The 22298-nt window shown below is 34.2% G+C and overlaps 1 long non-coding RNA gene across 1 annotated transcript in view; it reads left to right on the top strand.

Moving 5' to 3' along the window:
• LOC106504458 overlaps positions 1 to 22298 on the top strand; it is a 660129-nt gene that overhangs the window by 209326 nt on the left and 428505 nt on the right. The window contains exon 5 of the long non-coding RNA XR_002345877.1: positions 13916 to 14003. This is a non-coding gene — a long non-coding RNA (uncharacterized LOC106504458). The remainder of the gene's footprint in view (positions 1 to 13915; positions 14004 to 22298) is intronic.

Genomic DNA, 22298 nt, shown 5'->3' with positions numbered 1-22298 from the left:
AGTTGCAGGATACAAAATCAATATACAAAAATCGACAGCATTTCTATACACTAACAATGAAAGGTCAGAAAGAGAAATCAGGGAAGCAATCCCGTTTACCATCGCATCCAAAAGAATCAAATACCTAAGAGTAAACCTCCCTAAAGAGACAAAAGACCTGTACTCTGAAAACTATAAGACACTGATGAAAGGAATTCAAAGATGACACAAATAAATGGAAAGATGTACCATGCTTGTGGATTGGAAGAGTTAATATCATCAAAATGACTATACTACCTAAGGCAATCTACAGATTCAATGCAATCCCTATGAAATGGCCAAGGACATTTTTCACAGAACTTGAACAAAATATTTTAAAGTTTGTTTGGAAGCACAAAAGACCCAGAATAGCCAAAGACATCCTGAAAAAGAAAAACGGAGCTGGAGGAATCAGGCTCCCAGACTTCAGACTAAACTACAAAGCAACAATCATGAAAACTGTATGGTATTGGCACAAAGACAGACATGTAGATCAGTGGAACAGGATAGAAAGCCCAGAATTCAACCCACGCACCTACAGCCAACTCATCTATGACAAAGGAGGCAAGGATATACAATGGAGAAAGGACAGCTTGTTCAGTAAGTGGTGCTGGGAAAACTGGACAGCCACATGGAAAAGGATGAAATTACAACACTCCCTAACACCATACACAAAAATAAACTCAAAATGGATTAAGTACCTAGATATAAGACCAGACACTATCAAACTCTTAGAGGAAAACATAGGCCAAACACTCTCTGAAATAAACAAAAGCAACATCTTCTCAGATCCACCTCTTAGAGTATTGACAATAAAAACAAAAATAAACAAATGGACCTAATCAAACTGAAAAGTTTCTGCACAGCAAAGGAAACCCTAAACAACACAAAAAGACAACCCAGAGAGTGGGAGATTATCTTTGCAAATAAAGTGACTGACAAGGGATTAATCTCCAAAATTTATAAACACCTTCTGCTGCTCCATACCAAAAGAACAACCCCATCAAAAAATGGGCAGAAGATCTAAACAGACAGTTCTCCAAAGAAGACATGCAGATGGCCGAGAAACACATGAAAAGATGTTCAGCGTCACTCATTGTTAGAGAAATGCAAATCAAAACCACTCTGAGGTACCACCTTACACCAGCCAGAATGGCCATCATTAAAAAGTCTACAGACAATAAGTGCTGGAGAGGGTGTGGAGAAAAAGGAACCCTAGTACACTGAGGGTGGGATTGTACATTGGTGCAACCACTGTGGAAAACAGTATGGAGGTTCCTCAGAAAATGAACTACCCTTTGATCCAGCAATCCCACTCCTGGCATCTATCCAGAGAAAACCACAACTCACAAAGACACATGTACTCCAATGTTCACTGCAGGACTATTTGCAATAGCCAAGACATGGAAACAACCTAAATGTCCATTGACAGAGGAGTGGATCCAGAAGATGTGGTACATATACACAATGGAATATTACCCAGCCATTAAAAAGAATGAAATACCGGCATTTTTAGTAACGTGGATGGACCTAGAAATCATCATGCTAAGTGAAGTCAGTCATACAATGAGACAGCAACACCAAATGCTTTCACTGACATGTGGAATCTGAGAAAAGGACAGACTGAACTTCTTTGCAGAACAGATGCTGACTCACAGACATTGAAATACTTATGGTCTCTGGAGGAGACAGTTTGGGGATTGGGGGGATGTGCTTGGGCTGTGGGATGGAAATCCTGTGAAATGAGTTTGTTATGATTATTATACAACTACAGATGTGATAAATTCATTTGAATAATAATTAAAAAATGCAATAACAATGGACCAAAAATATTTTTTTTCTTGAACCAATGACTAAGTTATAGTTATACCTCAAGAGAGCAATTTAAATTCTATGGCAAGTGAGGAGTAACTCCAAACTTGAGCAGTCTCAATGATCTGTGTCACACTATGGCTGACATATTCGGCTTTTTTAGCTTTCTTCTTTGCTGTTAAGTTCAAGAATTTTTTTTCAGGAGTTCCCGTCGTGGAGCAGTGGTTAACGAATCCGACTAGGAACCATGAGGTTGCGGGTTCGGTCCCTGCCCTTGCTCAGTGGGTTAACGATCCCGCGTTGCCGTGAGATGTGGTGTAGGTTGCAGACGCGGCTCGGATCCTGCGTTGCTGTGGCTCTGGCGTAGGCTGGCGGCCACAGCTCCGATTCAACCCCTAGCCTGGGAACCTCCATATGCCGCAGGAGCGGCCCAAGAAATAGCAAAAAAAAAAAAAAGAATTTTTTTTCATATGACCACTGTCAAAAAATAGGTGATCTCATCAAATTTTGGCTTAATAAGAATTATTATATTATTGTATTACATGATAAGAGCAATAGATGTCAGAGTTCCCGTCATGGCTTAGTGGTTAACAAATCCAACTAGGAAACATGAGGTTGCAGGTTGAATCCCTGGCCTTGCTCAGTGGGTTAAGTTTCCAGCATTCCCGTGAGCTGTGGTGTAGGTCACAGATGCGGCTCAGATCCTGCATTGCTGTGGCTGTGGTGTAGGCCAGTGGCTATAGCTCCAATTTGACCCCTAGCCTGGGAACCTCCATGTGCCAAAAAAAAAAAAAAAGAAATAATGATGTCAAGACTGCTCATTCTTTGCTTTTGAGGTTAGAAAGTTTTTTTGAAAAAAATAATTTTTGATTGAAATAAGGTTGATATGCAATGTTGTTTTACTTTGTAGTCAACAGAAATATATATATACTTATATTCTTTTACATTTTAGGTAATTACAAGATATTGAATATAGGTCCCTCCGCTATAAAGTAGGGCCTATGGTTTATCTGTTTTATATATAGTAGTTTGTATCTGCTCATTGCAGACTAATTTATCCCTATCTACTCTTTCTCCTTTGATAACTATTAGTTTCTATGTATATGAGTCTGTTTCTGTTTTGTAAATAATTTCATTTGTGTCATATTTTAGATTCCACATGTAAGTGATGTCATATGATATTTGTCTGACTTAGTTCACCCAATATCATCATCTCTAGGTTCATTCATGTTGCTGCAAATGGCATTATTTCATTCTTTTTTTATGGTTGAATGATAGTCCATTGTATGTATGTACCACATCTTCTTTACCCATCTAGTTTTGATTTGCATTACTCTAATAATCACTGTTGTGAAGCATATTTTCATGTGCTTTTTGGCCATCTGTCTTCTTTGGAGAAATGCCTATTTAGTTCTTCCCATTTCTTATTTAGTTGCTTGTTTTTTGATATTGAGCTGCATTAGCTGTTTGTATATTTTGGAGATTAATCCCTGGTAAGAAATTAGAGGAAACTAAAATATACCTAGAGACAAATGAAAATGAAAACATGATGATCCAAAATCTATGGGTCACAGCAAAATCAATTCCAAGAGTGAAGTTTATAGAAAAAATTATCTTAATTCAGGAAAAAAGAAAAATCTCTTGAAACAACCTAACCCTGCAACTAAAAGCAACTCGAGAAAAAAAGCAAAATCCAAAATTAGTAGAAGGAAAGAAATCATAAAGATCAGAACAGAAATAAATGAAATAGAGGTGAATAAAACAATAGAAAAAATCAATAAAACTAAAAGCTGGTTCATTAAAAAGATCAACAAAATTGATAGACTTTTAGCCAGACTCATATAGAAGAAAAAAAATGTATAGGGCTCATATCAATAGAATTAGAAATTAAAAAGGAGAAGTTACATCTTCTTGCATTAAAAGAAGGTCTGAATTGTCATAGAATGTAAAGACACTTTGTAAATATCCAAAAATGTGCACGAATTTGTATATCAATTTATATCACCAACTAGAGTCAGAGATTCTATCAGTATCACAATGACAGGGGAATTAACACTGTGCAACATTACCTACCAACAAATTACTCTATTTGGATAAATATATCTCTTAATTAACATGAGAAATTAAACACAAAACAAACTGAGGGCCCTACTTTCACTTTCATAAGTATGTATTCTTATTTTTCTCTTGATTGATGAAATATATCTTTGAGTATTTTTTTTTCGTTTTTTTCGAAAAAGAATATACTTCTTCAGAATATGTATACCCAAGAATTCCTTCTATTTCTTTTGAAAATTATAACAACTTGACTGATAAGTAACAAAGAAATGGCTTAATGATTATGGGCCCTAAGGTGGGGTCCATGTGTCTTTCCTCACATCATTTTTAAAAGACCAAGCTAGAACTACAGCAGTTAAGGACATGGCCTTTGAAAGTGAGAAATTCCAAGGCCACTGAAGAACAGCTGGAGAAATGAGGTTAACTGCTTTGAAACTGTGGTGTTTACTTGAATTTGCTTTCCCATACTTCATTATACACTCTTCTTGGAGAGATTTACAAGGCTAAAAAAGATATATAACTTAGACTTCTTTGGATATTGTTTTCTGCAAGTGAATTACCTGCATTCATATGTATTTAGGAGATAGTAATAGCTAGCAAGTAAGTACTGACAAGAGAATTTTTGTTTCAGACAGGCTGAATGTTCTACTCCCTCATTACTAATCATCTGGGTATAAGATGAATGTGGTAGTAGGTGTGGCAATAGCAGGATTTAGCTTTGTCTTTATTGCAGCTGTGGTATTGTGTTACACAAAGCCCAACAGCAACTTCCTTAACAATGCTTCTGTCAATACCTTATTCCCTTAGGTAAACACCTAATTCCCTGTAAACATCCAGTTCCCTGTATTAAGTCTCTTTCTGCTTGGTTTCATTTTCTTGAACAAAAAACCTTAACTGATACAATGATTATAATAGAGAACTGCAGGTCTAATAAGGTGGTAAATCAATTGAAACCATAAGCTAGAGGTCTTGCTTATGACCATCAAGTTGGAAAGTTACTGTGAAAGAGTCATGTTTTTGCTAAGGATGTTCCAAAGAAAGACAACTTAGGTAGTAAATCCTATGGAAAAGGATTCCTGTTAGGGAATAGTGTTTAAAAATTCACTGGTAGATTTTGATGTAGGTAGGGAGAGGGAAGTTTCCATGGGCTAGTTCTTAGTATTTTATGATAGCACCTCCTTGTGTGAAATGGCACTTCAGAGATTATAAAGTGGAATGACCTGAGAATTGTTCAGCTAGTCTTACAGACAAATTGAGCTAAATAGGATAAATATTATCTATTTTTTAGGTACAAAAAATGAGTTTCAAACAGACTTTCATAATTCATAACTAATAGAATTTGTATAAAACTCTGTTTTTTGGTTTTTAGTATATTTTATCCAGTACAATACAACCTCTCTGCATAATAATACTCTACACAACAAAATTGTTTAAAAATGTGATTTGAACTCATAGATGAAATATTAAGATATTATACAGAAATTAGAAAAAATATAAAAACTTTTGTGTCCTATATGCAAATAAATAATAAACACAATACACTTATCATTGACCTCCCAACACAGTAACTAAAACTTGCAACAGCAGGCCTAACAGTAACCTCATTTTCTGTGTCTAATAGTTTCCTGAAGTCCATATATTATTTAATTTTTGTCTTCTAAAGATACTTAATACTTAAGTCTTATTGCCATTACCCATTTTTTCCCACTCTTGGTGGTCATCTCTCTCTATTACACATCCATTTAATAAATATTCAGTTATTGAAATTTTATAATACTGAGTATCATGCAATATTAGGCTGAAGAACTTAAAGCACCAGATGGTAACATGCACAGAAAAAAAGTCATATGTTTTACGATATATATTAGCACAAATGTGTTCTTCAAGATGAGCAACAGAATAGAAGCAAAAGACATATAGATGTGCAACCCATATTAGCACAGGCTATCTAGTATGGTCAACCCAGCCTAAATGCTTTTGATTCCAAAGTTTTAAGTGACCTGCAGTTCACATTTGTTAAATCCAAAAATTATTGTAATTTACTAAAATGTAACTAAAGTCCATATATTATACTTCTATTAAAGGAAATTTGCTGTGGAGATTACTACATTTTATATTTAGAATCATTAACATTAATATCACTGAACAGTTTTGCTCCCATGTAGTGAGCATCAAATATGTGCCAGAAATGTTATGTGCTTCACATAAATTTTCAAATTCATACTTCTTAGTAATCTTATACAATATAAAAATTCACATTTGTAGATAAACATCTCAGCAAGTTTAAGAAATGTTCTTAAGAGCACATGCCTAATAAGTGATAGTGCAAAATTTAAAATTGAAAACTCTGTTCATGTGTGACTAACCCAAACAAACTCTATAGGCTCACAATGGAAGAAATCGTTATACATTACATTGAACTAGGTCATCTCTAATCTAAAATCTCTCAGCAAAAATTTCCTGAATTTCTCCTATGTTCAAGCCTTCTAGAATAGCTATGCTTTGAAGGATGAAATAAGTGAATTAAACACAAATCCTGCTATAAAGATGCTGAAGTTGGCAGGCAGGTAAGATCCACACTAACAGTGATACAAGGGAAGTAATGTGAGCTCTAAGAAACAAAGAAATATGATTATTTAGAAGTCCACAGAAGGAATTACTTAGATGAGTCAGGAATGATTATGTGGATGTGATGGCATATGAACCAGGCCTAGAGAGATGGATGAAATTTAAAGTCATATAATAATAACTGTTGGTGCGGATGTGGGGAATAGAAAACTTCTTCATTACTTGGACATGTAAAATTGTTCAGCTGCTTTGGAAAAGAGTTAGGTAGTTCCTCAAGGATTAAACATACAGTTACTATGTGAGCCAATAATTCTACTCCTAAGTATATACCCTAGAGAAATGAACACACATATCTATATGGATACTCATATGAAAGTTTTTACAGCAGCATTATTCTACTAGCCAAAAGGTAGAAATGACCCAAAAGTCCATCAGCAAACAAAGGGATAAACAAAATGTGGTCTATCTATACAATGAAATATTATTCTGCTGTAAAAGGAAATAGAGTACTTATACAAGCAACAACACAGATAAATATTGAAAATATTGTGCTTATGTGAAAGAAGCCACTCACAAAAGTTACACATATTATACAATTCCGTTCACATGAAAGTCCATAACAAGGAAATCTATATTGATAGCAGTTGCTTAGAGCTGGGGAGGGAGGTAAGTAGATAAGCGTACAATAGCTAAAGAGTTTGGGTTTTCTTCTTGAAGTGATGCAATAGAGGGAAAATATTTTCCAACATAAGAAAGAGCATAAGACCATAAAAAATAGCAGTTTTGTTTTTGCATTGCTCTATTGCTGCTACTTTTTGTATGATGTTGTTTTAACAACATAGTGTTCATAAAAACAATGTTACTCTCCAAAAACTGACATTTTTTTCTTACTTGTATTATTAGAGCATAACCAAATTTAAAATGAACATAAATTTGCCACTTATACCTTCCCTTCCATGGGAAATTATAGTACTCTCTTGAATGTTCGTTTTCTTTCGTTTTGATTTATAATTTGTGTTCTGGTATGTAAGTTTTCTATTGCCATGTAACAGATTACCATAAATTTAAAAGCTGATAATAGCCTCTTTGTATTATCTCACAGTTCTGTAGGTCAGAAGTCTAGGCAGACATAGTAGGGTTCTCTCCCTCAGTGTTTCACAAGGCCAAAATCAGGCTATCAGCCAAGCTGGATGTTTATCTGGATGCTCTAGGAAAGAATCCACTTCTAAGCTAATTCAGGTCATTGGCAAAATTCAGTTCCTTGATGTTGTAGGACTGAAGTTCCCATTTCTTTGCTGGGTGTTGATGGGGAGTTACTCTCAGCAACTAGAGGCCACACTTTAGTACATGCACATGGTTCCTTCCATTTTCAAGGCTAGTAATACAACAGCATATCTAACATTCTTATTGTGCTTTGACTATCTCTGACTTTCCTTCTGCTGCAAGGAAAAGGATCTCCTCTTTGATTAATTCAAAGTCAACTGATTAGTAACTTTAATACATTTGAAGAATCCCCTTTTCAAGTAAAGTAACCTAATCAGTATATGCTGTGTCATCATATTCACAATCCCAGGCATTAGAGTAGGAAGTCTTGCTGGTCCGTTTGTGATTTTATTTATTATACCTGGTTAAAATGAAATTTCTGTGGCCAAGTGAACTTTGGAAATGCTGTCTAAGAAATAATAAGTAGGTTTCTTTTCTCTGTAGAGAATCTCCACATGCTTCATCAGTTTAAGTATATCATGAGTTTTTAAGAAGGGACTATTCTGTGCTGGTATTTTTCAAATTGTGAACCATGGTTTATTATATCAATTTATTTCATCATGACCATCATTGTTCATAAGAAAATGAAACAAAATACTAGAATTACTCATAAAAGTTTCAAGATTTTTTTGTGAATGATTTTTCATTCAAAATGCATTTATTTATTGCTTATTGTGTGTCAGGAAGTGTTCTAAGAAGTTTACCGATATTAACACGTGTCAATAGTAATATAGGCATACCTCAGAGATATTGTAGATTCTGTTATAGACCACTGCAATAAAGCTAATACCACAATTACTGCAATAAAGCAAGTCACATGATATTATTGGTTTCCCAGTTCATATAAAAGTTATATTTACAATATATTATAGCCTGTTTAATGTGAACAGCATTATGTCTAAAAACATTATATCTAAAATATATATACCTTAATTAAAAAATGCTTTATTGCTGGAGTTCCCATCATGGCTCAGTGGTTAACGAATCCGACTAGGAACCATGAGGTTGTGGGTTCGATCCCTGGCCTTGCTAAGCGGGTTGAGGATCTGGTGTTACTGTGGCTGGGGTGTAGGCCAGCAGCTATAGCTCCGATTTGACTCCTAGCCTGGGAACCTCCATATGCCGCAGAAGCGGCTCAAGAAATGGCAAAAAGACAAAAAAAAAAAAAAACAAAAAAAAACAACACCAAAAAACTTTATTGCTAAAAGTTTTTAACCATCATCTGACTTTCAGCAGATCATAATCTTTTTTTTTTTTTAGTGGAGGGTCATGCCTGGATGTTAATGGATGCTGACTGATCAGGGTGGTAGTTGCTGAAGTTTGGGGTGGCCTCTAGTGATTATTGAAATAGGACAATAATGAAGTTTGATTGTTCATGACCAATTTCTCTGTAGCATATAATGCAGTTTGGTAGCATTTTTCCTATAGTAGAAACTTTTTCAAAATTGGAATCAACCCTCTCAAACTCTACTCCTACTTTATGGACTAAGTTTATGTAGTATTCTAAATCCTCTGTTGTCATTTCAACAGTTAAGTTCACTATCTTTTATGTGCATGGTTGTGGAGCCCTGAAACATACAATAGTAACATCAAAGATCACTGGTCACAGATCACCATAACAAATGTAATAATAATGAAAAAGTTTGAAATATTGATAATTACCAAAATGTGACACAGAGACAGGAAGTAATAAGCAAATACATTTGGAAGGACCGTGCCAACAGACTTGCTTGATACAGGGTTGCTGCAAACCTTCAATTTGTTAAAAAAGGAAATAACTTCAAAGCATAATAAAGTGCAATAAAATCAGGTATGCCTGTATTTATGGACAAAGAAATAGAGACAACAGAAAGCCTAGCCAAAAGTGAAACAGGCAGTTAATAGTGGAAGCAGGATTTAAACCTAGGCTCCATCTGGGTATCCAAGGTCCAGCTAATCTAGGACAGTGCTCTGAAGCTCTATGTTAGTGCTCTAATTTTTACTTTTATTTCATTGGATTTTTTTTGTCTAATACATTTGGAAAAATAACATTCTATGTAATATTATTCAAATATAGATTATGTTGAGATCCTTTGTTGAGTCCATCTATCAACTCTGAGAAACATGGCTTTAGAATGTTTGTTTATAGCATAATGAAATGACAAATATCACACAAATATGTAATTTCAAAATAAATTTCAGTAAATTAAAATCAAGATCGTAATATCAGCTTTTATACAAACGTTTTAGAAATCCATATAAATTATCCCTATTGTTTTAATATTTCATGGAAAGAACTCAGATTCAGATAAACTTCAGTGATTATTTAGATTTATAAAACAGACCAGGAATTTATTGAGGTAAAGAAAGTCTCATTTCCCATATTCAATTATACTCCTGGAAGTGAGAATAAAGGTATTAAATATATACCTTAGTATATTAAACAGAATGTAGACTCAATTAACTGAATTACTTGGAGAAATACAGAAGAATCTTAAAAAGACAGTGTCAAGTTAAAAAAATAGATATGGAAAAAAAATAAAGCATTTAGGTAAAGATAAAGGGCATATGTGTATGTGGATGGACAAAAATGCCACCTCTGTTTTTCAAAAAGCATGAATGTCCACAATATGATGGGCGCAGATAAGATTCAAATTTTTTAACATATTAAATTCACCACAGGTAGCAATTTAAAAATTGTATAAGTACCACATGTTTATCCCATGGAGCCTTGCCAAGTCATGGTTCTGTTTCCTTCTGTCCCCAACTTCTGTCCTTAACCTATATATCCAATACATTAATTATTTAATTCATTAAGTTTAAGACTAGTGATTGTACCACCCTGTTTGACTGGTATGTATGTTCCTTAGAAAGTCTTTTGTATAAAACATAGGTCATATTATTATCAAATTATCATTTATAGTGATCATTTCTTCTCTAAGTTAGGCATCAAGTCTTTGGTCAGGAAAATGACCTTCTATGGTAACATGGTTTCTATAAGAGTATCATTTTAAATTGCAGCTTTTGAATTTTTTGTAGACTTAAACATAAGACATGACACAATAAAACTTACAAGCTTTTTCGCAGTATAGGAAACCATAGAAAAACCAAAAAGACAACCTACAGAATAGGAGAAAATCTTTGCAAATGATGCAATTGACAAGGGCTTAATCTCCAAAATATACAGCTTATACCACTCAACAACAACATAAACAACCCAATTGAAAAATGGGCAGAAGACCTAAACAGACATTTCTCCAAAGAAGATATATGGATGACCAGTAGGCATATAAAAAGATGCTAACATCACTAATTATTAGAGATATGCAAGTCAAAGCTACAATGAGGTTTCACCTTGCAGTGGTCAGAATGATATCATTAATATGTCTACAAATAGCAAATGCTATAGAGGATGTGGAGAAAAGGAAACCCTCCTGCACTGTTGGTGGGCATGTAAATTGATACAACCACCATGGAAAACAGAATGGAGGTTCCTCAGAAAACTAAAAATTGAATTCATATCATCCAGCAGTCCCACTGTGGGAATATATCCAGACAAGGTATAATTGAAAAAGATAATGCACCCCTATGTTCATGACAGCATTATTCACACTAGTCAAGACATGGAAGCAACCTAAATATCTATCAGCAGATGAATGCATTAAGAAAAGTGAGGTATTTTTTATATATAATGGAATACTACTTATCCATAAAAAAGAACGAAATGCCATTCACAGCAACATGGATATACCTAGAGATTATCATACTGAGTGAAGTAAGTCAGAAAGAAAAAGACAAATATCATACATATATCACTGATATATGTAATCTAAAACCTGGAGCAAGGGAACCTATCTACAGAACAGAAACAGACTCACAGACTCACAGGTACAGAGAAGAGACTTGTGGTTGTCAAGGAAGAGGAGAAAGGGAGGGGGATGGACTGGGAGTTTGGTGTTAGAAGAAGCAAAGTACTACATTTAGAATGAAAAAAAAAAAAGAGGTCCTACTGTATAGCACAGGGGATTATATCCAACCTCCTTGGATAGAACGTGATGGAAAATAATATAAAAAATAGAATATATATATATATGTATAACTGAGTCACTTTGCTGTATAGTAGACTTCTCTAGGTTGTTCTCAATGATTGAGTATGGTCGGAACATTAGTGTTGGCCCTTTCTGATAGCATATTGGACTCCTCTTTTGGGCAAGTCTGGCTTGGAAGCTCCCTATCTTTCTGGCTGAGATTTTCTTAGAACTATACTGCAGTCTGAGTCTCTACTTCCCCAACCCTCCTTCTTGCCTATCTCTCTTCAGAAATACCAGAACTGCATTTCAGTATGAAGGCTTTTGCTGCCTACTCCTGCTTCCTCTCTTTTATTCTTTGAAAGTGTTTCTCCAAGTCTCTTGAAAGACTAATCCTGTCTTGGTGTCTGCATCTCAGATGACCTGAGCAAATATAATAACTTATAAGACAATTAGATGTCTTTCGGAAGATGGTGAACATGGGATTTCCATTTCCACTGAGAATAGAAGAGAAATTAATTAAATCTAAACAGGTAAAGTTACAAGGGGCATTTTTATTTTATTCATTCATTTATTTATTTTTGTTTTTTTTTAGGGCCACATCCACAGCATATGGAAGTTCCCAGGCTAGAGGTTGAATCAGAGCTGTAGCCACCAGCCTACAGCACAGCTGCAGCAGTGCCAGATCTGAGCCACGTCTGCAACTTACACCACAGCTCAGGCCAATGCCAGATCTTTAACCCACTGAGCCAGGCTATGGGTTGAACCTGCATCCTCAAGAATACTAGTCAGGTTCCTTAGCACTGGACTATGACGTGAACTCCTAAGGGGCATTTTAAAATGTAAAGTCATATAGATACTGAGATGTGATAATACTGGAAGGCAAGTTAGAAGTATACTTTTTATAGAATTTTAAGAAGAAAGCCAACATATATATATATCTCATATAATTATACTTATATATAGAACATATAATTCTATTACATTTATATGACTAAATTGTGAACATTTTCTCTGAGTAATGGCATCTTCTTTGTTGCAGCTGAATTGTGCTATTCAAACTGTGCTATTTGAACTAATTCTCCATCCCTAATTCTAGTTTTGAACAGGTTAGCTGCATTATGGGTAAAATACACTCAAGGTTGATAATCATCATTTATTGCAGTTGTTTATAAGTAAATGCATTTTGATTTTCAAATATGGAAGAAACTTGATTGTAATACATAAAATACCTGAGTTTACTGTTATTAGTCCTGTAAATATGAAAAAGTTACCTTTGCTCTAGAGGGCCCTCCTTTCAGGGTTGTAGTATACTTAGCAAATGTGTTTGTGCTTTTCCCCACTGACCCTCCAGTATTCCCCATCATTAATTTACCTGTTTCTTTATTATGAAACCTTGGCACTTGTGCCCTTTCCCTATGATCTGCCCCTGCAGTATAGCTTGCTTAACATAGTACTTCCCCTTTTTCCAACGGTATACATTCTAGAGTGGAGCTGAATTCTTCTGTAAAGGGAATAAAACGATGCCAATAAAATGCAATAAAAACAAAAACATTCGGTTGTTCGCATTCCATATTTCACATTCTACTGTTATCTTTCAACAATAATATTACAGTGTGTGAGCTTATTCAGGATATGTGATTATTTTTCAGATATTTTGCAACTCATTCTTGCCATAAAAATAGCTTAGGAAATATTTTAAATAATTTTTTTGTGAAATTACTATAATAATCAAGCATTTAATTTGTAAAGTTTTCTATTAGATAGCAATATGTACTTTTTTTCATTGTACTTAATATAATTTCGGAGAGACATTTTTCCCCCCTAATTTTTCAGTTCATTTTGAAGCTCATCCTAGATAGGTAAATGATTCTAAGGGTAATTTCATTCATTCTGATTTTTGTGAACTTCCAGGAGCCTCAGCCTCGATATCTGTTTTCTTAGGAAGACTATATTTTTATAAATGTATTAAGCATGATTCTTTTCTGAAAGCAAATATGACTACATTTATTATTCCCAGTTTGATAATAAAACCTTAAGTCATAATCTCCACATAAAGGATGTTTCCTGTCTTGGTTCTAAATAAGAGAAAATCTGCTTCCCTGTTTGCTTAACATTTGGTCATGATGCAATAAATAAAGTTTCAGCCACAAAGTGATTGTGTCTTTCTCTGCTTTTTCTTTCTATAGGTTGTGTTTCACATGAATGTGGGTAGGATGTGCTACAGCAACATGACATTTTGATTTGGCGAATATGTCAATACCGCAGAGTTCCCAGGTGAAGACATTATATTCTTGATATTCCTAGCCTAAATGCTATCATAAATGGGCCCTGTTTTGCTTTCTTGGTGATTTTTGGTAGGCAAAATTGAATTGCAGGTACCATGGAAATCTTGTTTGTTGGTTTGTTATTTTTCTTAATGGGATTTTTAGTAAAAGTGAAATCAAGGAAATATCTAAAAGGTCATTGAGGTGAGAGCAAAGCAGTATCAAAACAGATGTTATGAGTCTCATCTTCCTTATAGTATACCCATCGTAGAGATTTAGAAAACTCCAACAGCAAACATGTCTTATGCTGAAATAGTACATTATTTACCTTTACAGAGACAACATATTGATTAATTTTATTACCCAACTGGCACATATGCAGATTTACTGATAATATATATTGATATCAAATATATAAATTTGAACACTCACTTCTATAATCTTCTTGAGTTGGATATAGTTATTAGCAATCTTCTACTGTAGCAGGTAAGGGGACTATAAGGGGAGGCTGGCAAACATCTGAATGAATACCATGTCTGACTTATGACTCAGAGGGTAAGATCTTGATTCCCTTTGGCAAATACAGGAAAATGTCCTTGAGTTTTCATATCCATGTTTATTTCTGCTGCCATTTAGACTGCTGCTACAAAATAATAAATAATAAAGCTGTAAAATTAGCCTGGTGTAGTAAAAGAATGTTGGTCTACCAGGTAATATTCCTCCATTTGAATCATGGTCTTTTTCTGACTCTGTGTGACCATTGGCAAAAACTGTCACTTTTTACAGTCATAGTTTCTTCATCTGTAAAATGAAGTGCTTCTTATGAAATGGCCCTTGGCTTTAATTCTAAGTTTGAGATTCTGTGCATTTTTAATAAATTAACTCATCTTTTAGGATTTTATTAATGACAGAGGGAGCTCTACCTGCTTTGGTTACCAAAATGATCATATTATACATAATTGAGCAAGTTGATTATGGATCTGGTAAGCATTGAGAGTAACATGATTTTTCCTGAGTCTGGAATATTTATAAATAAAACCAGAGGCTGATGAACTGCTTTTTTGATTCAAGATCAAAGTTGTTTTTTTTTTTTCCTCTTTTTATGACTTTTTTGTCTCCTTTTCAGGAGGCATGGGTGTGGATTGAATGAAATATTAAGAACCCTTCCCTTTTATGTTTTTATGAAATGTTATTTGATAAATCCATATACTGGCATTGAAATAGATGGTAACCTTTCCTGGTTTCTGTTCCTTTTTTCTCTTGCCTCGCTCTCCTAGGGAAATATTTCTTTCCTAGATGACCACGTCTTTTTGTAGTGCAGAATAATTAAAATATTCAAAAACAAAGTATCACTTGCTGCCAAGGCCTCTTAAGAATGTTCAACCATATTTTAGTTGAACTTGAAGTTTTATAAATTTTTTTTTATCTCACTCCTTGTATAACACGAATATATTAATGTAGACCATGGTGTGAATGTATTAGTTTTAGTAGGAGTACTTTCAAATGCCAAGTAATTAATCTTGTGAATTCTTGATAAAAAACACTGTCATATCTATGAGAATTTGAGAATCTTGTAACCTTTCTTCCTGTTGTAAGTGTATACGCAGGTAGCTAGAAAGAATTTTCTCTACTAGCAGTAGACTTTTTTTTAAAGTGAAAAACATGCTTATCACAAGATATTTATACTTTTATCTGGGAAATACAGAAGAAATCTGTGATGTATGTGTTACTGAGCACATCTTACGTTTTTAATGCTTATATATTTCAAATTTTATATACCTTCTCCCCAGGGTTATGAGATCCTTTCTAGAGCAAGGGTAACAAAGACTTCATTTGCCTGAGGGGGCAGAGGGGGGAACCATTTATAAGAATGAGGCAATTAAGCATTTATATAACATTTTGAAATCATTCAGTATTTCCCACCATTTAATTTTCACTTCTGGAAGGCTGCTTTTTTCATACTGGCAGATTAGGATAGTTAGATCCTCATACCACCCCTCCTCACTATCGTTATTTTTTTCTCCATGAAATTTTATCTCCTTTTACAAAACTACTTTCTAAAAAAATCAAAGCTTATATTGAATTTTGCAAATTTAACAATAGAGGATTGGAATTTTTATTGAAGTATAGTTGATTTACAATGATGTCTTAATTTCAGGTGTATAGCAAAGTACTTATATATATATATATATATATTCAGTAATCATATATATGTTTCTTTTTTCAATTTCTTTTCCACTATAGGTTATTAGAAGATATTGAATATAATTCCTTGTGCTATCCAGTGGGTCCTTATTGTTTATCTCTTTTATATGGAGTATATGTATCTGTTAATCCTAAACTCTGGATGGGGATATTTTATTTAAAAGAGTTAAGATAAAATAATTAAAAATATAATTTTGTTAAAGTATTATCACATCCAATTTTATCTTGCAAATTTTGTTCATATTATCACTATATATATTCATGTTAAGAAGCAAAAAAATTAAAGAAAACTAAAACAAAACTAGGGGAAAAGAATCTACATTAAACAATAAGAACTAAACTCTTAAGTCTGTATGGGAGGGAGGGGACAGCAGGGGGAAAAAATAAATGAATAAATACAATTTTCAGTTAATCCAAAAGTCTCATTAAAATCTATAACAGTCTCTAAAATACAAAACAATTGGTAAAAATTTTTAACAAGTGTTAACACTAACTGAGTTAAAAGATGCAACTCTCCCTTGTGCTAGTTTCCCTTCCCTGTGAATATAATTAGCAATAAAATTGAAAGCAATAGAAACAAGAAAAGAAATGAAGATCTTGGAAAATTCACTAACTAAATTATCATTCTCTAACAGTTGTTTACTAGACTTTATTTGTTGTGTGGTTGTATGGTAACATTTTTTTTCCTTGCCTTCTAGTAGGTTCGGTACTGTGTTATGTTCACTTTGGCAGAACCTAGCATCTGATAGGAATTCTAATTATAAATGATAGAATAATCTTTATTATCTTAATAGCCCTGGCAAATAACAAATAACATCATTTGAGGAAGAGAAATACAGATAGAAGGATTTTAAGTGAATGAGTTTATATAGGATGGTCACAGAATCTTTTCTAAATGAATAGACTATTAAAAGAGTTGGCAAACTTATAAAAAGAGAGTGAGAGTTCTGATGAGGAAACCTGAATTTATTTCTCAGCATTGACTATATGGACATATGTCCTTGAGGAAGTTACTGAACCCCCTTGTTTTACTTAATAGTAAAATGAGAGGATATAATTAAATGACCTCAAAGCTCCTTTTCAATTTAGGTACTCTGTGAAATTATAATGGTACCTACGACTTAATGACTTGGCATTGGGGCACTATCACTTTAAGAATTTTACATGGATTTTATAATTGTCAAACAGCCCTGTGAAGCAGGCACTATTATTAGTTGGATTTTATAAGGAAACTAAATCTTAGGGATTTAAGTATCTTAAACAATGTCACATGCTTGGGTGTAGCACAGTTGAATTTTTAAATGAGGCCATCTGTCTCCTGAGTCTACTAGCATAAGGGCCATGCTCTACATCCTCTCCTTGACATTATTCACAAGCCATTCAAGACTTAGGAAGTCATAAGTGTGTGAATCCTGCATTCTTTCCAATTCCATTGCCCCTGAGTAGATGGTTATTTGCTAAATCTGGCTTTTGCTACAGTTAAGACATACTTCCTCTTCAGTAAGCATTTTCTGTCTGAGCTCACTCTTTAGTTATAATCAAGAGAGTGGTGCCTCTTCCAATGGAATATTTCTACTGAGTATTTTCCAGAGACTGCCCATGCAGTCATTTAACATGGCTTGGAGGGAAAGTTCAAGGAAACTATAAGCGAACAGTCAAGGGAGAGTCTTTTATAGCAAAATTATAGAAGTGTCTCCTTAGGTCAAAGTCAAAGTAAGGATGAATTAACTCTCAAAGCAATTTTGAAAAGGTGAAATTCAATGATATTGCAGTTGTTGGACCAGGTGTTAAAATGTTATTGGGTGTTAATTTAATTTTCATCCTGTCAACACTCATCTGAACTGTAACAGCTGCTAAACACGGTTCCACAAGAGCAAACCATCCTCACAGAGGAAACAGCTGCTAATCAATAGGGCCAATAGAAATGTATGGCTCAGCTAAGCAACCTGCACAAGGGGGAATGAATCCCATAGGGCTCTGTTTTACCTGAATGGAAAAGAATTTTAAAGATAGTGAGACTATTCAAGCAGTAAGAACAGGAGACTGAAAGTCCTGGGTTGGCATCTTATTGACTTTTCTATCTTTCTTTCTTTTTTATTCTGCATGACCTTGGATTGGACAATGCCTTAGTTTCTCTGTCTTCCCAAAGCTTTCAGAAGTATTGAGGATGTTGTTACAAGTCTTTTTCTATCTTTGCTGCTATCATCTCACAAGTCATGTACAGTACTGAGCAAAATCAGCTGCTTCTTAACAAAAACTACTCTTCCTTTAGGTTCTAACATTAAAAAGATAATAAAGATTACGTAATAGTACTTAAGAGCTGTCCTATATTGCATCCTAGGAAAGATACCAAATAGATGACTTATAACTGGGAAAGACATTTTTGATTTGAATAATTTCTCGACTACTGTATTTTTTTTTTTTTTTTGTCTTTTTGTCTTTTTTTTGTTGTTGTTGTTGTTGTTGTTGCTATTTCTTGGGCCGCTTCCACGGCATATGGAGGTTCCCAGGCTAGGGGTTGAATCGGAGCTGTAGCCACCGGCCTACGCCAGGGCCACAGCAACGCGGGATCCGAGCCGCGTCTGCAACCTACACCACAGCTCACGGCAACGCGGGATCGTTAACCCACTGAGCAAGGGCAGGGACCGAACCCGCAACCTCATGGTTCCTAGTCGGATTCGTTAACCACTGCTCCACGACGGGAACTCCGACTACTGTACTTCTAATTTAGGGTATACAATTTCCCCTTCTGTAGATTTTCAAGCAGTTGGGTAGATTTCTATGTCTATGCCAAATGCAATTTTACCCTAGAAACTAGCATTTTACTATATAACCTCTGAAGATTGATTATGCCATGCATTTAATAATTTTTCTGTAAATTAGTATGCCTCGTCCAAAACATCATCTTTGTTTATGCCTCTCAGACTTGGCTATAAATCCTTCTGGGATTATGTGGCAGTATGCCAGGGATTCTCTAAACTCTTCTAAATAGGAGAATTATAACATCCTGGAACATCAATATTATTTGAAGGTTTGGCATTTTTTAAATGAATGAAAGCAACTGGATTTAAAGGAGTAGAAAGCAAATTTTATATGGATATTAAAAAGACACATCTTTCAAATAGTTTGAATGTTGAGAAAGATTTCTTTGGCTTATATGCAAACGCTTGACAATTGTTCTCTTTTTAGGGGTCATCAGGGAAAGTTTCACTATGGCTGCTTGTCTAGTATGTTCTCCCGGAGGGGAAATCTTCCATTTTCTGGAGTTTGTTAAATGTCAAATAAAGCAAAACAATACAAAAGTAACACCTGTCCTCTGCTTAGAATTTTACAGTGCTCATACTATTCTTTTTCTTCTGCTTTCTATTTTAGAAACTCAAAGCTTTAAGGAAATATGCAGTAGAGGTTGTTTTATCCTATGTTGGAACAGTTGACTTAACGGCCTTACTGCAAACAACAGTTAGTTTGGAGAAAATACAGTAATTGTAGCTTTGGGATGATGACCTGGACTTTTAAATTTTTTGGAGATAAGGTGAGTTATTACTGAGGAAAATTCAATTGGCTATCAGGGCACATTGAAAATTTTGTATCATCCCCCAAGTAAATGTACATAAGGCAGATAAGAGGAACTGAGCCAGGCTTTTAATAGAACAATACTTTTGAAATGGCTCTTTGGAGCTCTTAGTAGAAAACAAAAGTTAATAAAGCAGGAGTCATATTTCTTAGTATTTAATTGAAACTTAGGATAAGAGCCATTATTGGTAATACTTAGTATGACAACATACTAAAAAATTCCCATTTTGTGATAGGTATTTGAAAAGCCTAAGTCTGGTGCAGGAATAGAATATCAGGAATTTTCTTTCTTTCCTCTCTCCTCTCCCCATCTCATCTTTCTTCCTCCCATTTTACCATCATTTTTCCTACTGTAAGGAAATGAATGTAGGTGGAACATTTTGATGAATAGATTTTGTACAGTTTTAGTAGAGAAATATGTATTTACAGGTTAAATTGGCTTCCTCAGTGTGTTAAAACATTATCAGAGTCATCTATAAACTGTAATCTATGGTTATAAATGAATTTTATTATGTAATTTTTTATAAAATAGATAATAGATTAATGAATATTATTATTTCCTTACTTTCACTAATTAGGTTGTTACTAAATGAGCTCAGTTAAATTTTGAAGCTTTTAATGGAAAATTGATTTAGCTTTTGTGAACCTTAAAAATATTATTTTTTTCTCTCACAGTAGTATATATGAATTCATCATCAAAATTTGATATTTAAATCAAATTAAAGGGTATTTTTGGTGGAATGATCAGCATTATAAAATATATGAAAATAAATTTTAGAACAAAGTTCGTAGAGAAATTAATGTTTCACCTTTCCTCTCACTTAAAGAGCTTATAGCTATTTACTCTCTTTTCAGTGAATTTAATATAAAAATGGAGTTTTATTTTGACCATGCTGTCTATTAACTAGTGTAGTTGTTTGAGAGAGAGAAGTAAGTTAAAAATGAGAGACATAGGAGGAGATAGGGAGCATGCTAACAACACATTCTGTAAAAACACTGGTAAGATTTAAACATGTTTTAAATTTTAATTGGTTGGTTCATATTTCCCGCAAGAACTCTGTGGGCAAGATATTGTCATCCATGACTTCACTTATTTTTATATATAACTTTTATATGAGGTTTTGGGCTTACTGTAAATTTTATGAAATAAAGTTATAAAAATATGACTTGTGCTACTATTATCATACAAATTAATACTCTTTGGCTTTTTTTACAGAGTACCTCAAAGACTTGAAACACATCACTTTGAAAATATACTAATTTATACTTATCCTTTAAGTCTATGCTTAAAATTTAGAGAGATTTATGTTTCTTCTAGATTAGGGTAGGTCTCCACTTTTCCAGCACCTAAATTGAATTATTTAGTGTTTTTGTCTTCCTCAGTGTGCCCTTGTGCATTTCACAGTACCTGTACATGGTGAATTGAATTAAGTCTAATATAAATTCTCACACATTTCTTTATATTTGTTTAAAAGAGCTTATTTGAATTTGCCCCTTGGAAGAAACCAACACAAAGAGATTAAGATTTGTTCATGATCTCTTGAATCTCTGGAATCCTCATTTACTGAGTTTTATTCTAATACTCTTCTTAAGGTAATACTATAATCCTTAAACTTAAATGTTGCCTATGGCTAATGAAACCTGAAAGTTAAGGAATATATCTAAGCGCAAGCCTAGAATTAAAAAAAAAAATTGGATCTTACACTAATCCTGCTACTAATGAGTTCAAAAAAGTTACTTATGTAAGTATGAATATAAATAATCTCTGCGTAAGTTCTTTTCTTGCTTTGTAACTCTAAAAACATTATACTGAATTATTTTAAAATATATTTCCAAAGGATATAGTTGGAACATGATTGTTGAGAGTTTATACTTTGCTTTTTCTTCAGAGTACTAATTATCACTATACACGCACACACAAACACACACACACATATATTTTTTCTTTTGTGCATATTATTCCATCCAAAGTGAAAGCTTCTTAGGAAGAGGGACTTTGTCTAGGTTTTTCGCTACTGACTTCAAACTTGGAATGGTGCTTGGAGTAGCACTGCTGCCTGGTTGGCTTTGGATATGTCGAGTGAGTAAATGAACTACGTTTGTGGGTGATCAGCAGTGGCTCCTCAGCTGAGCTTTAGTGTGTGTGTGTGTGTGTGTGTGCGTGCGCGTGTACAGGCATGTATGTGTGCAGCCATGCCTGCGGCCTTTGGAATTTCTTGGGCCCGGAATCAAACTTGCACCACAGTTGTAACCAGAGCTGTAGCAGTGACAATTCCAAATCCTCAAGCCCCTGAGCCACAAGGGAACTCCAGTTGAACCTCAGTCTTGGTGAACTCTATGACCAATCATACTTTCTGGTAATTGTTCTGGCAATATCTTCATTATGGTTTTGAATTTGATTATTTCATTGTCTTTTTTTCTGAGTGAATTAACTGTGGAATTATGTGATGGGTAGACATTAATGTGGAATCTCCCACTCTCATTGTAGGATTTTAAGGTTGTGGCATTTGTTGTTGCTTATAAGGAA

Source organism: Sus scrofa, chromosome 7 (assembly GCF_000003025.6).
Source record: "Sus scrofa isolate TJ Tabasco breed Duroc chromosome 7, Sscrofa11.1, whole genome shotgun sequence".
Taxonomy (NCBI): domain Eukaryota; kingdom Metazoa; phylum Chordata; class Mammalia; order Artiodactyla; family Suidae; genus Sus; species Sus scrofa.
This window is presented reverse-complemented; position numbering and strand designations above follow the sequence as displayed.